Source organism: Macaca fascicularis, chromosome 10 (assembly GCF_037993035.2).
Source record: "Macaca fascicularis isolate 582-1 chromosome 10, T2T-MFA8v1.1".
NCBI lineage: Eukaryota > Metazoa > Chordata > Mammalia > Primates > Cercopithecidae > Macaca > Macaca fascicularis.
Genome location: NC_088384.1, coordinates 111,484,551 through 111,493,523, shown reverse-complemented (window position 1 = coordinate 111,493,523; position 8,973 = coordinate 111,484,551). Strand labels below are relative to the sequence as shown.

The 8,973-nt window shown below is 38.4% G+C and overlaps 1 long non-coding RNA gene across 1 annotated transcript; it reads right to left on the bottom strand.

The window, feature by feature from the left end:
• Nucleotides 1-3,638: 3,638 nt before the first annotated feature.
• Nucleotides 3,639-7,535, bottom strand: LOC135965377 (uncharacterized). The gene is made up of 3 exons (XR_010578254.1): nucleotides 7,332-7,535; nucleotides 4,364-4,565; nucleotides 3,639-3,876 (listed from the first exon to the last, which is right to left on the bottom strand). It is a non-coding gene; the product is annotated as an uncharacterized lncRNA (long non-coding RNA).
• Between the last annotated feature and the right edge of the window lie 1,438 nt (nucleotides 7,536-8,973).

The following is an 8,973-nucleotide window of genomic DNA, read 5'->3' as shown; positions in this document are numbered from 1 at the left end:
TTCCATATTTTTTTTGCTTATATGTTTATTTATTATTATTATTTTTCATTATCAAGATTCTAGGAGTCAAAACAATACCATAAGGTATACTTAGAGAAGTGTCTCCTCTCCATACTCCTGCTACCCTGTTCTCATTCTCCTTTCCAGCATTTTCCCACCCATCCCACGGAGATAACCAATCTATAATTTCTTGTTTATCCAGCCTGCATTTCTTTTGCACACATGAGCAGGTGAACGTATATTTTCTTACAGCCTATTTTTTTTCTATATGAAGGAGAATATAGTGTAGATAATTTTCTGAATTTTGCTACTTTCACCTGACAGTATATTCTGGAAATTACTCCAAGCCAGTGTGTAGAACTCTGCCTTATTCTTCTTACGGCTGCACAATACTCCACTTTGCGGATATGCCACTGTTTATTCAAGTCCTCTCCTATGTATGGGCATTTGGGTTGTTTCCAAATGTTTGCACTATGAACAAGACTGCCATGAATAACCCAGTGTATATGTGTTTTCATATTGCTGGGAATGTACCTTCAGGGTAGATTCCTAGAAGGGGAACTGCAGTGCAAAAGTCGTAGGTATGTGGCGTTTTGTTAGATTTTGCCAAATTCCTCTCTTGAGGGGTTGCACCACTAGGCATTCCCATCAGCAAAGTGTGGCAATTCCGGTCTCCCCATAGCCTCAACAACAGAGTGTATTGACGCACAGTTTAATTTTTGCCAGTCTGATAGGTGATAAATTGCATGTCAGTATTTTTATTTTCATTTCTCAAACTATGACTGATTGGTCCTTCATATGTTTCAAGAACATTTTTGCATCTGTATGTGTTTCTGTAATTGTTCCTGTCATCCCTCATTTAAAAAAAAATCAGATTTTTTTCTCTTTGCGCCTCAAATTTTAAGAATTATTCATATATACATATAAAATGCCTATATTAGTGTTTTGGTGGTAGCATATGTTGTATATGTTTTCTCCCGGTTTTCAGTTGTCTGTTGACTTCATTTTTGTTTTGTTTGCTTTTTCATGTAGTTATTTTTTCATTAGTAAAGTGTATTCATCTTTTCCTGTATTGCATCAGGATAGGCAGTCATAATTACAAAGTCTTTCTCTGCACAATGGTTAAAGTGGAGTTTGCCTATGTTTTCTTCTAGTACTTATATAGTCTCACTTTAAAAAATTTGGATGTTATTTGGAGTCTATTCTTGTATATAGTGTAAAATATGGACCTAATTTTACTTTTTTTCAAGTGGCTATCCAGTTGCCCCAACACCATTTATTAAAATTTTCTTCTTTACCTCAATGCTTTGAGATGCTACCTTTATTATATAATAAATTTGCATGGGTACTTGGGACTATCTGTGGGTCTTCTCTTCTATTCCACTGGTCTATTAGTCTATTCATGTACCTGAACCATGTTGATTTAAGTATAGTGGCTTTATAGTGTGTTTTAATGTCTTCTAGGGCTACTCCACCCACAGCCCTACTCTAGGGCTACTCTCTTTTAGAAAAGACAGAACACCTTTCTTTCCTGTTTTTTTTTTTTTTTGGTGGTTATTCATAATATTTGTTTTCCCATATGGACTTCAGTATCAATTTGTTTAACTCTGTAAAATAACTCACAAATGAGTAACTTAGGAAAAAGTTTAGAAGAAAATAAAGAAGGACAGAAAAAAAATGGAGGATAAAGACAGGGAAGCCTTCCTTCTCAAGATTCTTATAACCCAGCTAGGAACACATCTCATCTCCTAGTATAGACTCATGATTGGACACCTACTCTATGCCTCCCTACGCTACACCAGGCACTGAAAATAGAGCAGTAAAATGAACACAGAGGGCGTTCCTCACCCTGAAGAAGTGGGCACAAGTCTTGGCTTTATTAAGCACAATTTGAAAATGGTTTACAGGCTTTTTTCTTTTTGCTAAATATTCCCAGGAGAGAAAATAGAGAATTTTGAAATAATGTCATAAATTTCAAAATGGATCTCCACGTCTGCAGCTTGTCAAGTCATGCATCTCTAAGTCTGTCTTGACATCTTCCTCTTTCACTGCCAACACCTGATCAATCACTCTCATCTGTATATTTCATTTTTGTAATATCTCCAGTCCACCCACCTCTTTCCAGCTCACTGTCACTCTTCCAGACCAGGTCTCCAGGCCAACACAATATTTTATCTGAATAACTGCACGTATGTCCTAAGTTACCTCTCTCCCTTCCTCTTCCTGTCTCCCCTCATCCAGAGTAATCTTGACAATCCTGAGTCAGATTCTGTCTCTCACTAGCTTTACACCCTTCAATGGCTTCTGACTGTTCTTGGGCGAATGCTCAAACTCTTTATCATGCTTTACAAGGCTCTGTGTTATCTGCTTCTGCCCACCTTGTGTCGCCACTCCCCTTGTCACTATGCAAATGCCACTCTGGCTTCCCTCTGATTTCTAGAAAGTACCTGCTTCTTTCTGTGGGTTATTCCCATGCCTGTAACCTCCTCTGAGTTCTACCCTTCTGCCTGGCAAACCCTTACCGATCCCCTCATCCAGATTTAAACATTCTGCCTTGGAGGAAGACTTCTCTGTGTTCCTATCCTTCATTTAGTTTTGTTACTCCTCATATTCATTGAACTGTGCACTTCTTGAGATCACTTAAAAACAACTCTAACATGCATTGATTGAAGGAAGAAAGGAAGGAACAAAGAAAGAAACAATTGAACTCAAAACTGAAAGTTTCCAACATTTGAGCGGTACAATGTCATCAGTGTTTTGGGTGATAGTGTTGATGGGGTAGTTGTTGTGGAAAATTGAATAAAGTTTACTTACTTGCAGATAGACTCATTTAGATTTATGAATTTAAAATGTATACCTTTTTGTACTGTCTTCTATAATTACTGTGGTTTGGATTACAACTTGCCATTTGAGGTTTTTATTTCAAGCACTCAAATAACAAAAGGCGACCATTTCTTACATTATCTCCAACACTGCCAGGTGTTCTTCCATCATCAAATTGTTAAAGAAAACACACAGAACATATGCTTTCCATTGCTCCCTGCATAATCTGGAGCTATAGAAATGCAGGATGCTCACACTCTCAGCAGAAAAGAGTGAGCATGAAATATTCATAAGCTTGATGTTTGTGATTATTAAGTAAAGGCCAATTCTGGTGAGTTTGTCATTTTTTAAAAAAATATGTAGTTATTTATTAAGCAGCTAAATATTTGCTATATGATAGTTCTCATTATAATACTAGCTGAGACAGATTCCCTAAGAGGTATATGGAAGACTCTTGAAAATAAAGGACAGAAAAGCCTTACGAAATACAGACGCACTCAGGAATCAGTACAACTAATACATATCATCTTTAAGGTTTTAAAAAGGTACCTGTCATAATATTTATTTTAACTTCCAGTAAAAAAGTAGAGCATGAGGCTTTGGGATTTGGAGACACTCAGATGTGAGCTAAGTCTTCCTCTGTCACTTACTACTTCTTGTGATATTGGGCAAGTTACTAAACTTTGCTTAGCGTCAATTTTCTTTTTCTCATCTGCAAAGTGGTAGCAGTAATTGCATGAGGCTCGTAGGATGGTTGCCAACAGTATTGAGGTAGTGAAATGCCAAGTAGTTATCTCAGTGTTTCCCACATAATACATATTTGATATTTTGTTTTTAGTGATTATGGTATGTAATATTTTCTCTTGAAATTTGGCATTAGTTCTACACAAATGGAAACCAAGTTGGGCAAGTCCTGGGTCAAACACCTGCTAAGGTCAGAACTAGTGGAAAGAGTATGTAGATTTAGACCCCCAAGAGCAGAAGTTCAGAGATGGCTCTGTTACATCTTTCCTTTGAAACTTTGGGTAAGTCACTGGATCTCATATCCCTGGTCTGTAAAATGAGGATAATGGTTGCTTTAATTACATAAAGTTGATGAGATCTTATAAATCAACATATTTGATGCATTGTGATAATATTATTAAATGTCAGCTTTTCTATTTAATTCTTTCATTTAACAAGTATTTAGTGAGCACTTGCACTTTGATAGGGCCATTTTGATTTGACAGCAAAAATAGAGATGCATTATATGTCTTGTTTCAGTAAGTCCCATCCATATCTTCCTACTAGTAAGAAGAAAATAAGCTTTTGGTGTTTAAAAGCCTATAAATCTACTACTATAAATTGATTAATTGATGTTACAAATATGTGCAGTTAATATGGGTTCAAAAACGTGGTGAAATATTCAAAAATTGAAACATTGCTCACAATGGCAAACTGTAGGAAAAAGTCTAAGACATCACTAACAGTGAATAAAATAAATCAATGATACATCCATGCAAAGGAGTATTATGCAGCTCTTGAAAAGAATAAGGCATACCTGCATGAGAGGCATCATTTTCATACTGCAAGGTTATGCTGCAGAGTTGTGTGGAGCAGGGTCTAGACTGCTTGAATTTGAATCACACTTCACTGCCTTCTGTGTAAATTTGTTCAAGTCACTTTCTGGGCATTATACTACCCTTTCCCTGTGTCTCCAACTGCTTGATACTTGGACCTCTTCCAAAAGATGTAGGGATCATCTGAAAAGAATTTAGAAAAGTGCCAGGTTTAGACACATACTCTATATGACTCCAACTGCTTGATACTTGGACCTCTTCCAAAAGATGTAGGGATCATCTGAAAAGAATTTAGAAAAGTGCCAGGTTTAGACACATACTCTATATGAGTTTGTTTGCTGCTGCTGTTATTATTATTATTGAATTGGTACCTCAAAATTTATTATTAAGTAAAAATCAAAATGCATGAAACTGTCCACATACCATATCCATGTATAAAAGTATATGTTAAAGGATAGAAAATATATGTTTAAATGGACAACACATATTTCTGGAAGCATCTAGAAGAAATTCACTATGTTAGTATCTTTTTGGAGGGTAAATGGAAAACTGGGTGGCATGAGAGAGAAGGAGAGAGAATTATCTCTAATTAGAAAATAATTTTAATCTGTTTAAAATATTTACCATATTCACATATCACCTCTTAAAAAAACAAGGACAATAAAATAAGTAAATATATGTAACCACATTATAATCTGTGACTTTATATTTTTGACATTTTTCCTATCTGGGCCACATCGATGAGCTTAGTATTTGTCATTCATGTGTGTGTGTGATTATTGTATGCTACCACCTCAGTCCTCCCAGGTTCATTTTCATCAAAGTAAACCAGGGTAAAAATTTCTAAGCACTGTTTAGATCTTCAACAAAACCTTGAATACTTTTAGAAATTAAATACCCTGAAATGAATTGGAGCATCTCAGAGCCCAGAAAGCATGAGTCATGGAGAATGGACTCCTCCAGCAACTCAAATCCCAGGCTCCTCAGCACTCACGATGGCTGTATGTGGGAGGCCCCAGAGATTCGCCTGAAATAGGGTCAATTGGAGTCTGTCTCAATAAATTTACAAGGATGTTTTACTAAAAGGAGTTGCTTCTTCGAGGCCACTGCCACTATTAACACTAAGAGGAAAGTTTCAAAAAAATTAAAACCACCCTCTCTACCCTCCTCGAATAGAACATCAATTCATGTAAATTGTTTTTTGTAAGTAGCCTCAGAGTCATTAAAACATTTTATTTAATCCACGTGGGCGAAGCCTCAAGGTTTCCAGTTTTTGTGCTTCTGCTGGAAGGAAGCTTCTCAGTGTCCTGTGGTTTTCAAAAGGTGCTTACAAGGTTTTCCAAGAGTAATTGTCCACGGCAAGCAATCCAGAGCTGGAGACCTCAGTCATTGCAGCAGGAGGCTTATCTGACAGGCTTATCTGTACTTTTATAAGCAAGACAGGTGATCTTGGGAACCCATGTCTCAAAGCAGCACAGCCCTCTCTCTACTATTTGCCGATAACATGTGTCTCTTGACCATGAAGGCGAAAGACAGTGCCTCGGTTCTGCTTTCAGGGGAAATACACGTGACCGGAAGGAGGAGTTGAAGGTCCTTCTCTTTGGGGATGTACAGGAAAGGCAGCAAACCCTTGTCCTTAGCAGGAATATGCATGAGGCTCTTGCTGTGCCCTCTAATCCGAATGCCACTCCCTCGCCCTCTTTTGTTCTGGACACAGAGAGCTTGGTAGTGATTATGGCTCTGCCTCTTACTAGCTATGTGGCTTTCAGCACACTAGTTAACCTTTCTAGGCCACATTTTTCAAATCTGTAGGGTGGGAATAAATAAATTACTTTGACTAATACCTGAGTTGCTCCTCTATGCAGGATTTGGACTTTTGCAGTACAGCAAGTAGTTACAGAGGTACAAAAGAGAGGCTGCCTGAACAACCTCTCTTTTGTACCTCTGTAACTACTTCCTGTATGGCAAAAGTACTGTACTGTAATAAAATATTTTTCCTTAGGTTACTTATGATGATGAGATATTTCTCCTAAGGTTGCTGAGGGTGATGGGCCATTCTCCCTACGGTTACTGACAATGGTGGAGTATTCTTCTAAGATTATTAAACACTTCTCATAAGGTTATTGAGGGTGTGAAAGGACAATGTCTACCTACAGAATTAGTTGTGGAGACTTGGAGAAATGCAGGTCAAGCTATCGGCAGTGCTGTCCCAGTTTAGGCAGGGAGCAAATGTGAACACTGCCCACCTCAGCCTAATTTCAATTTCTCAGGGAAGCCCACAACTGGTTCGAATTCTTCTATTCTATGCTTTCAGAAATCCTGGTATCTCTTCTTGAGGGTCTTACTACATTTGTACTTTTATATTAACTTGGGTAATTATTCAATTTATTTCTGATTCTCCCACCAGACCTTAAGTTGCATCAGGACAGGGCTGCTGGCTTTTTATTATTGTTATTTGTCTCTATTTTCTCCCAAGGGCAGTTGCTCAATGAAGGCCTGGGAGATTTACATACTTGTATTTTTAATGAATAAATGAGCATATTGAGCAATATGTGCCCCCTCTTTCTCTCTCAATTTCATTTCAGAAAGCAAGAACGCATATTTCTCTTGCTTATCCCAGCCAGGATCTAAATATGCAAATATGCCGCTTTTCTATAAGATAACTCACTGTGCGTCAATTGCAGGACAGGCTCAATACAATGGAGCCTGAATTTCTCAGGTGAGCATCGGCATTTTCTCTGACCTGGAACCGTTGCTTCATTTGCATTGTTAACTGTATTATGAATATGTTCAACTCCATATCTGGCATTTGATGCCTTAATAGGCTTTCTAAGGGGTTTTGTGATGGGGAAATTGTCCTCCAAATTCTCTTGGTGGCCCCCTGCATGCTCTTTTATAATGTCTACCTGGCAGGTGCACTGACCACACAATGAATTCAGCAATAACTGCCTCTGAAATCCAAAACCACATACTGTTTCAGGACCCAGGAGGGATTTAGCTGAATGCCCATATTAGCTTGAAGCTCAGATTGAAGAAAAAAGAAACACCTGCTTTTCACATTTTAACAGCATTTGTGAAAATCCGTGGGCATCCTCTGCGTGCCGCGACAGGGCACAGCTCAGCCTTGCTACCCCTGCCTTCCGTACTTCTTTTCTGTGGGTTATTTTGTCTTCTCTAGAATCTTCTCACATTCCATTTTCATTGTGACTCCAAACAGCATTTTCATTTTGAATCTATGGCAGCCCAAGGTCGTGTCAGAGAATAAAATCAAATTAACAGAGGGTCAAACATTCAGGACGACCAAGCCCAGGCATGAATGTGAAATTGTTAACACAAGGGCAACCTCTAAAGGTTTATGAAAACATAAGAAAGACAAATGCAGATGAGGATAGGCTAAGGGACTGGCTGACCAAACCACGAGTGACCTGAAGGTCAATGCTGGGCACAGAGTAGGCACTTAGAGTTGTGTTTGAATGATTCTATAGGGTGATCAATCATCCTGGTTTTCTCAAGACATGAATTCCTGTGCTAAAACTGGGAAAATCTCAAGAAAATTAGGACAGGTTGGTCACCTTAGATTAGCATACACTGACTTTGGGTTTTCTGACAGCCCAGACTCATCCTGCTTTCACCCTGTGATAACCATGGTCGCAGGCAACATTACGTCCACTTCCCTTCTATTCTTTCCAGCCATATGAGTTCAAAGCACATGTCCATATTGTGTCTCTTGTGGACAGTGCACTTGGAGATGGAAAGGATGGGTGAGGGAAGAAAGAATTGTTGCGTTTTGATATATCCAACATATTTTTTCTTTCCTTTTATTCTCTTTTCAGGCAAAGAAATGTGGACACGGACATCTAAGAGCTTTTAGAATATAATTTCAAAGGCAGGACTGATTCTGTGAAAAGCCATCAAATGTACTGTCTGACAGCTGTTCCTGCCCAGCAAATGAACATGATACCTACGACATGGTGACTACCATGTCATCAGGGCCATGAGATGTACAGAGTTGATCAGGGAGCAACAAAAATCTAACTCAAAACAGAAAACCACGCAGCCCAGGATAGTGGTCGCTGGAGTATATATTTTATTCTTGTTTATTAGAAAAAAATCTCAAGCAGTCAAATATAGAAAAGAAAAACTGGGGAAAACAAAGAATTGAAATCAACATATAAGGGACAAGACTACAATTGCTACATTTATAGTATTAGAAGGAAAAAAAAAAAACTCTTTAAGGTGAGGGAAAAAAAACTGGATCAGAGTTCAGAAATCCCTCCAGGGCATGAACAAAATGAAGTGAGAGACTCTAGGTTGGAAGATAATACTGTGCCTGAAGCTAGCAAATTCTAGACTTGATATAACAGGATACCATGCAGTTGAAAAAAAAAAATTGCTGGGGTCAGATCATACAGATGGTTGCTCCACACCGCTCCAGGGATTCAAAACAAAGATGGGATTCTGGAGGAGGCTGGACAAGGAACAAATGGCTCTGTTGTAAACGTTAAATGAGATTTCCATGCCTGCCATGCCAATGGCTCAGGGCACACCTCTAACTATTTGTTTGTTTTTAATTGGCCCTCAGCAGCATCAC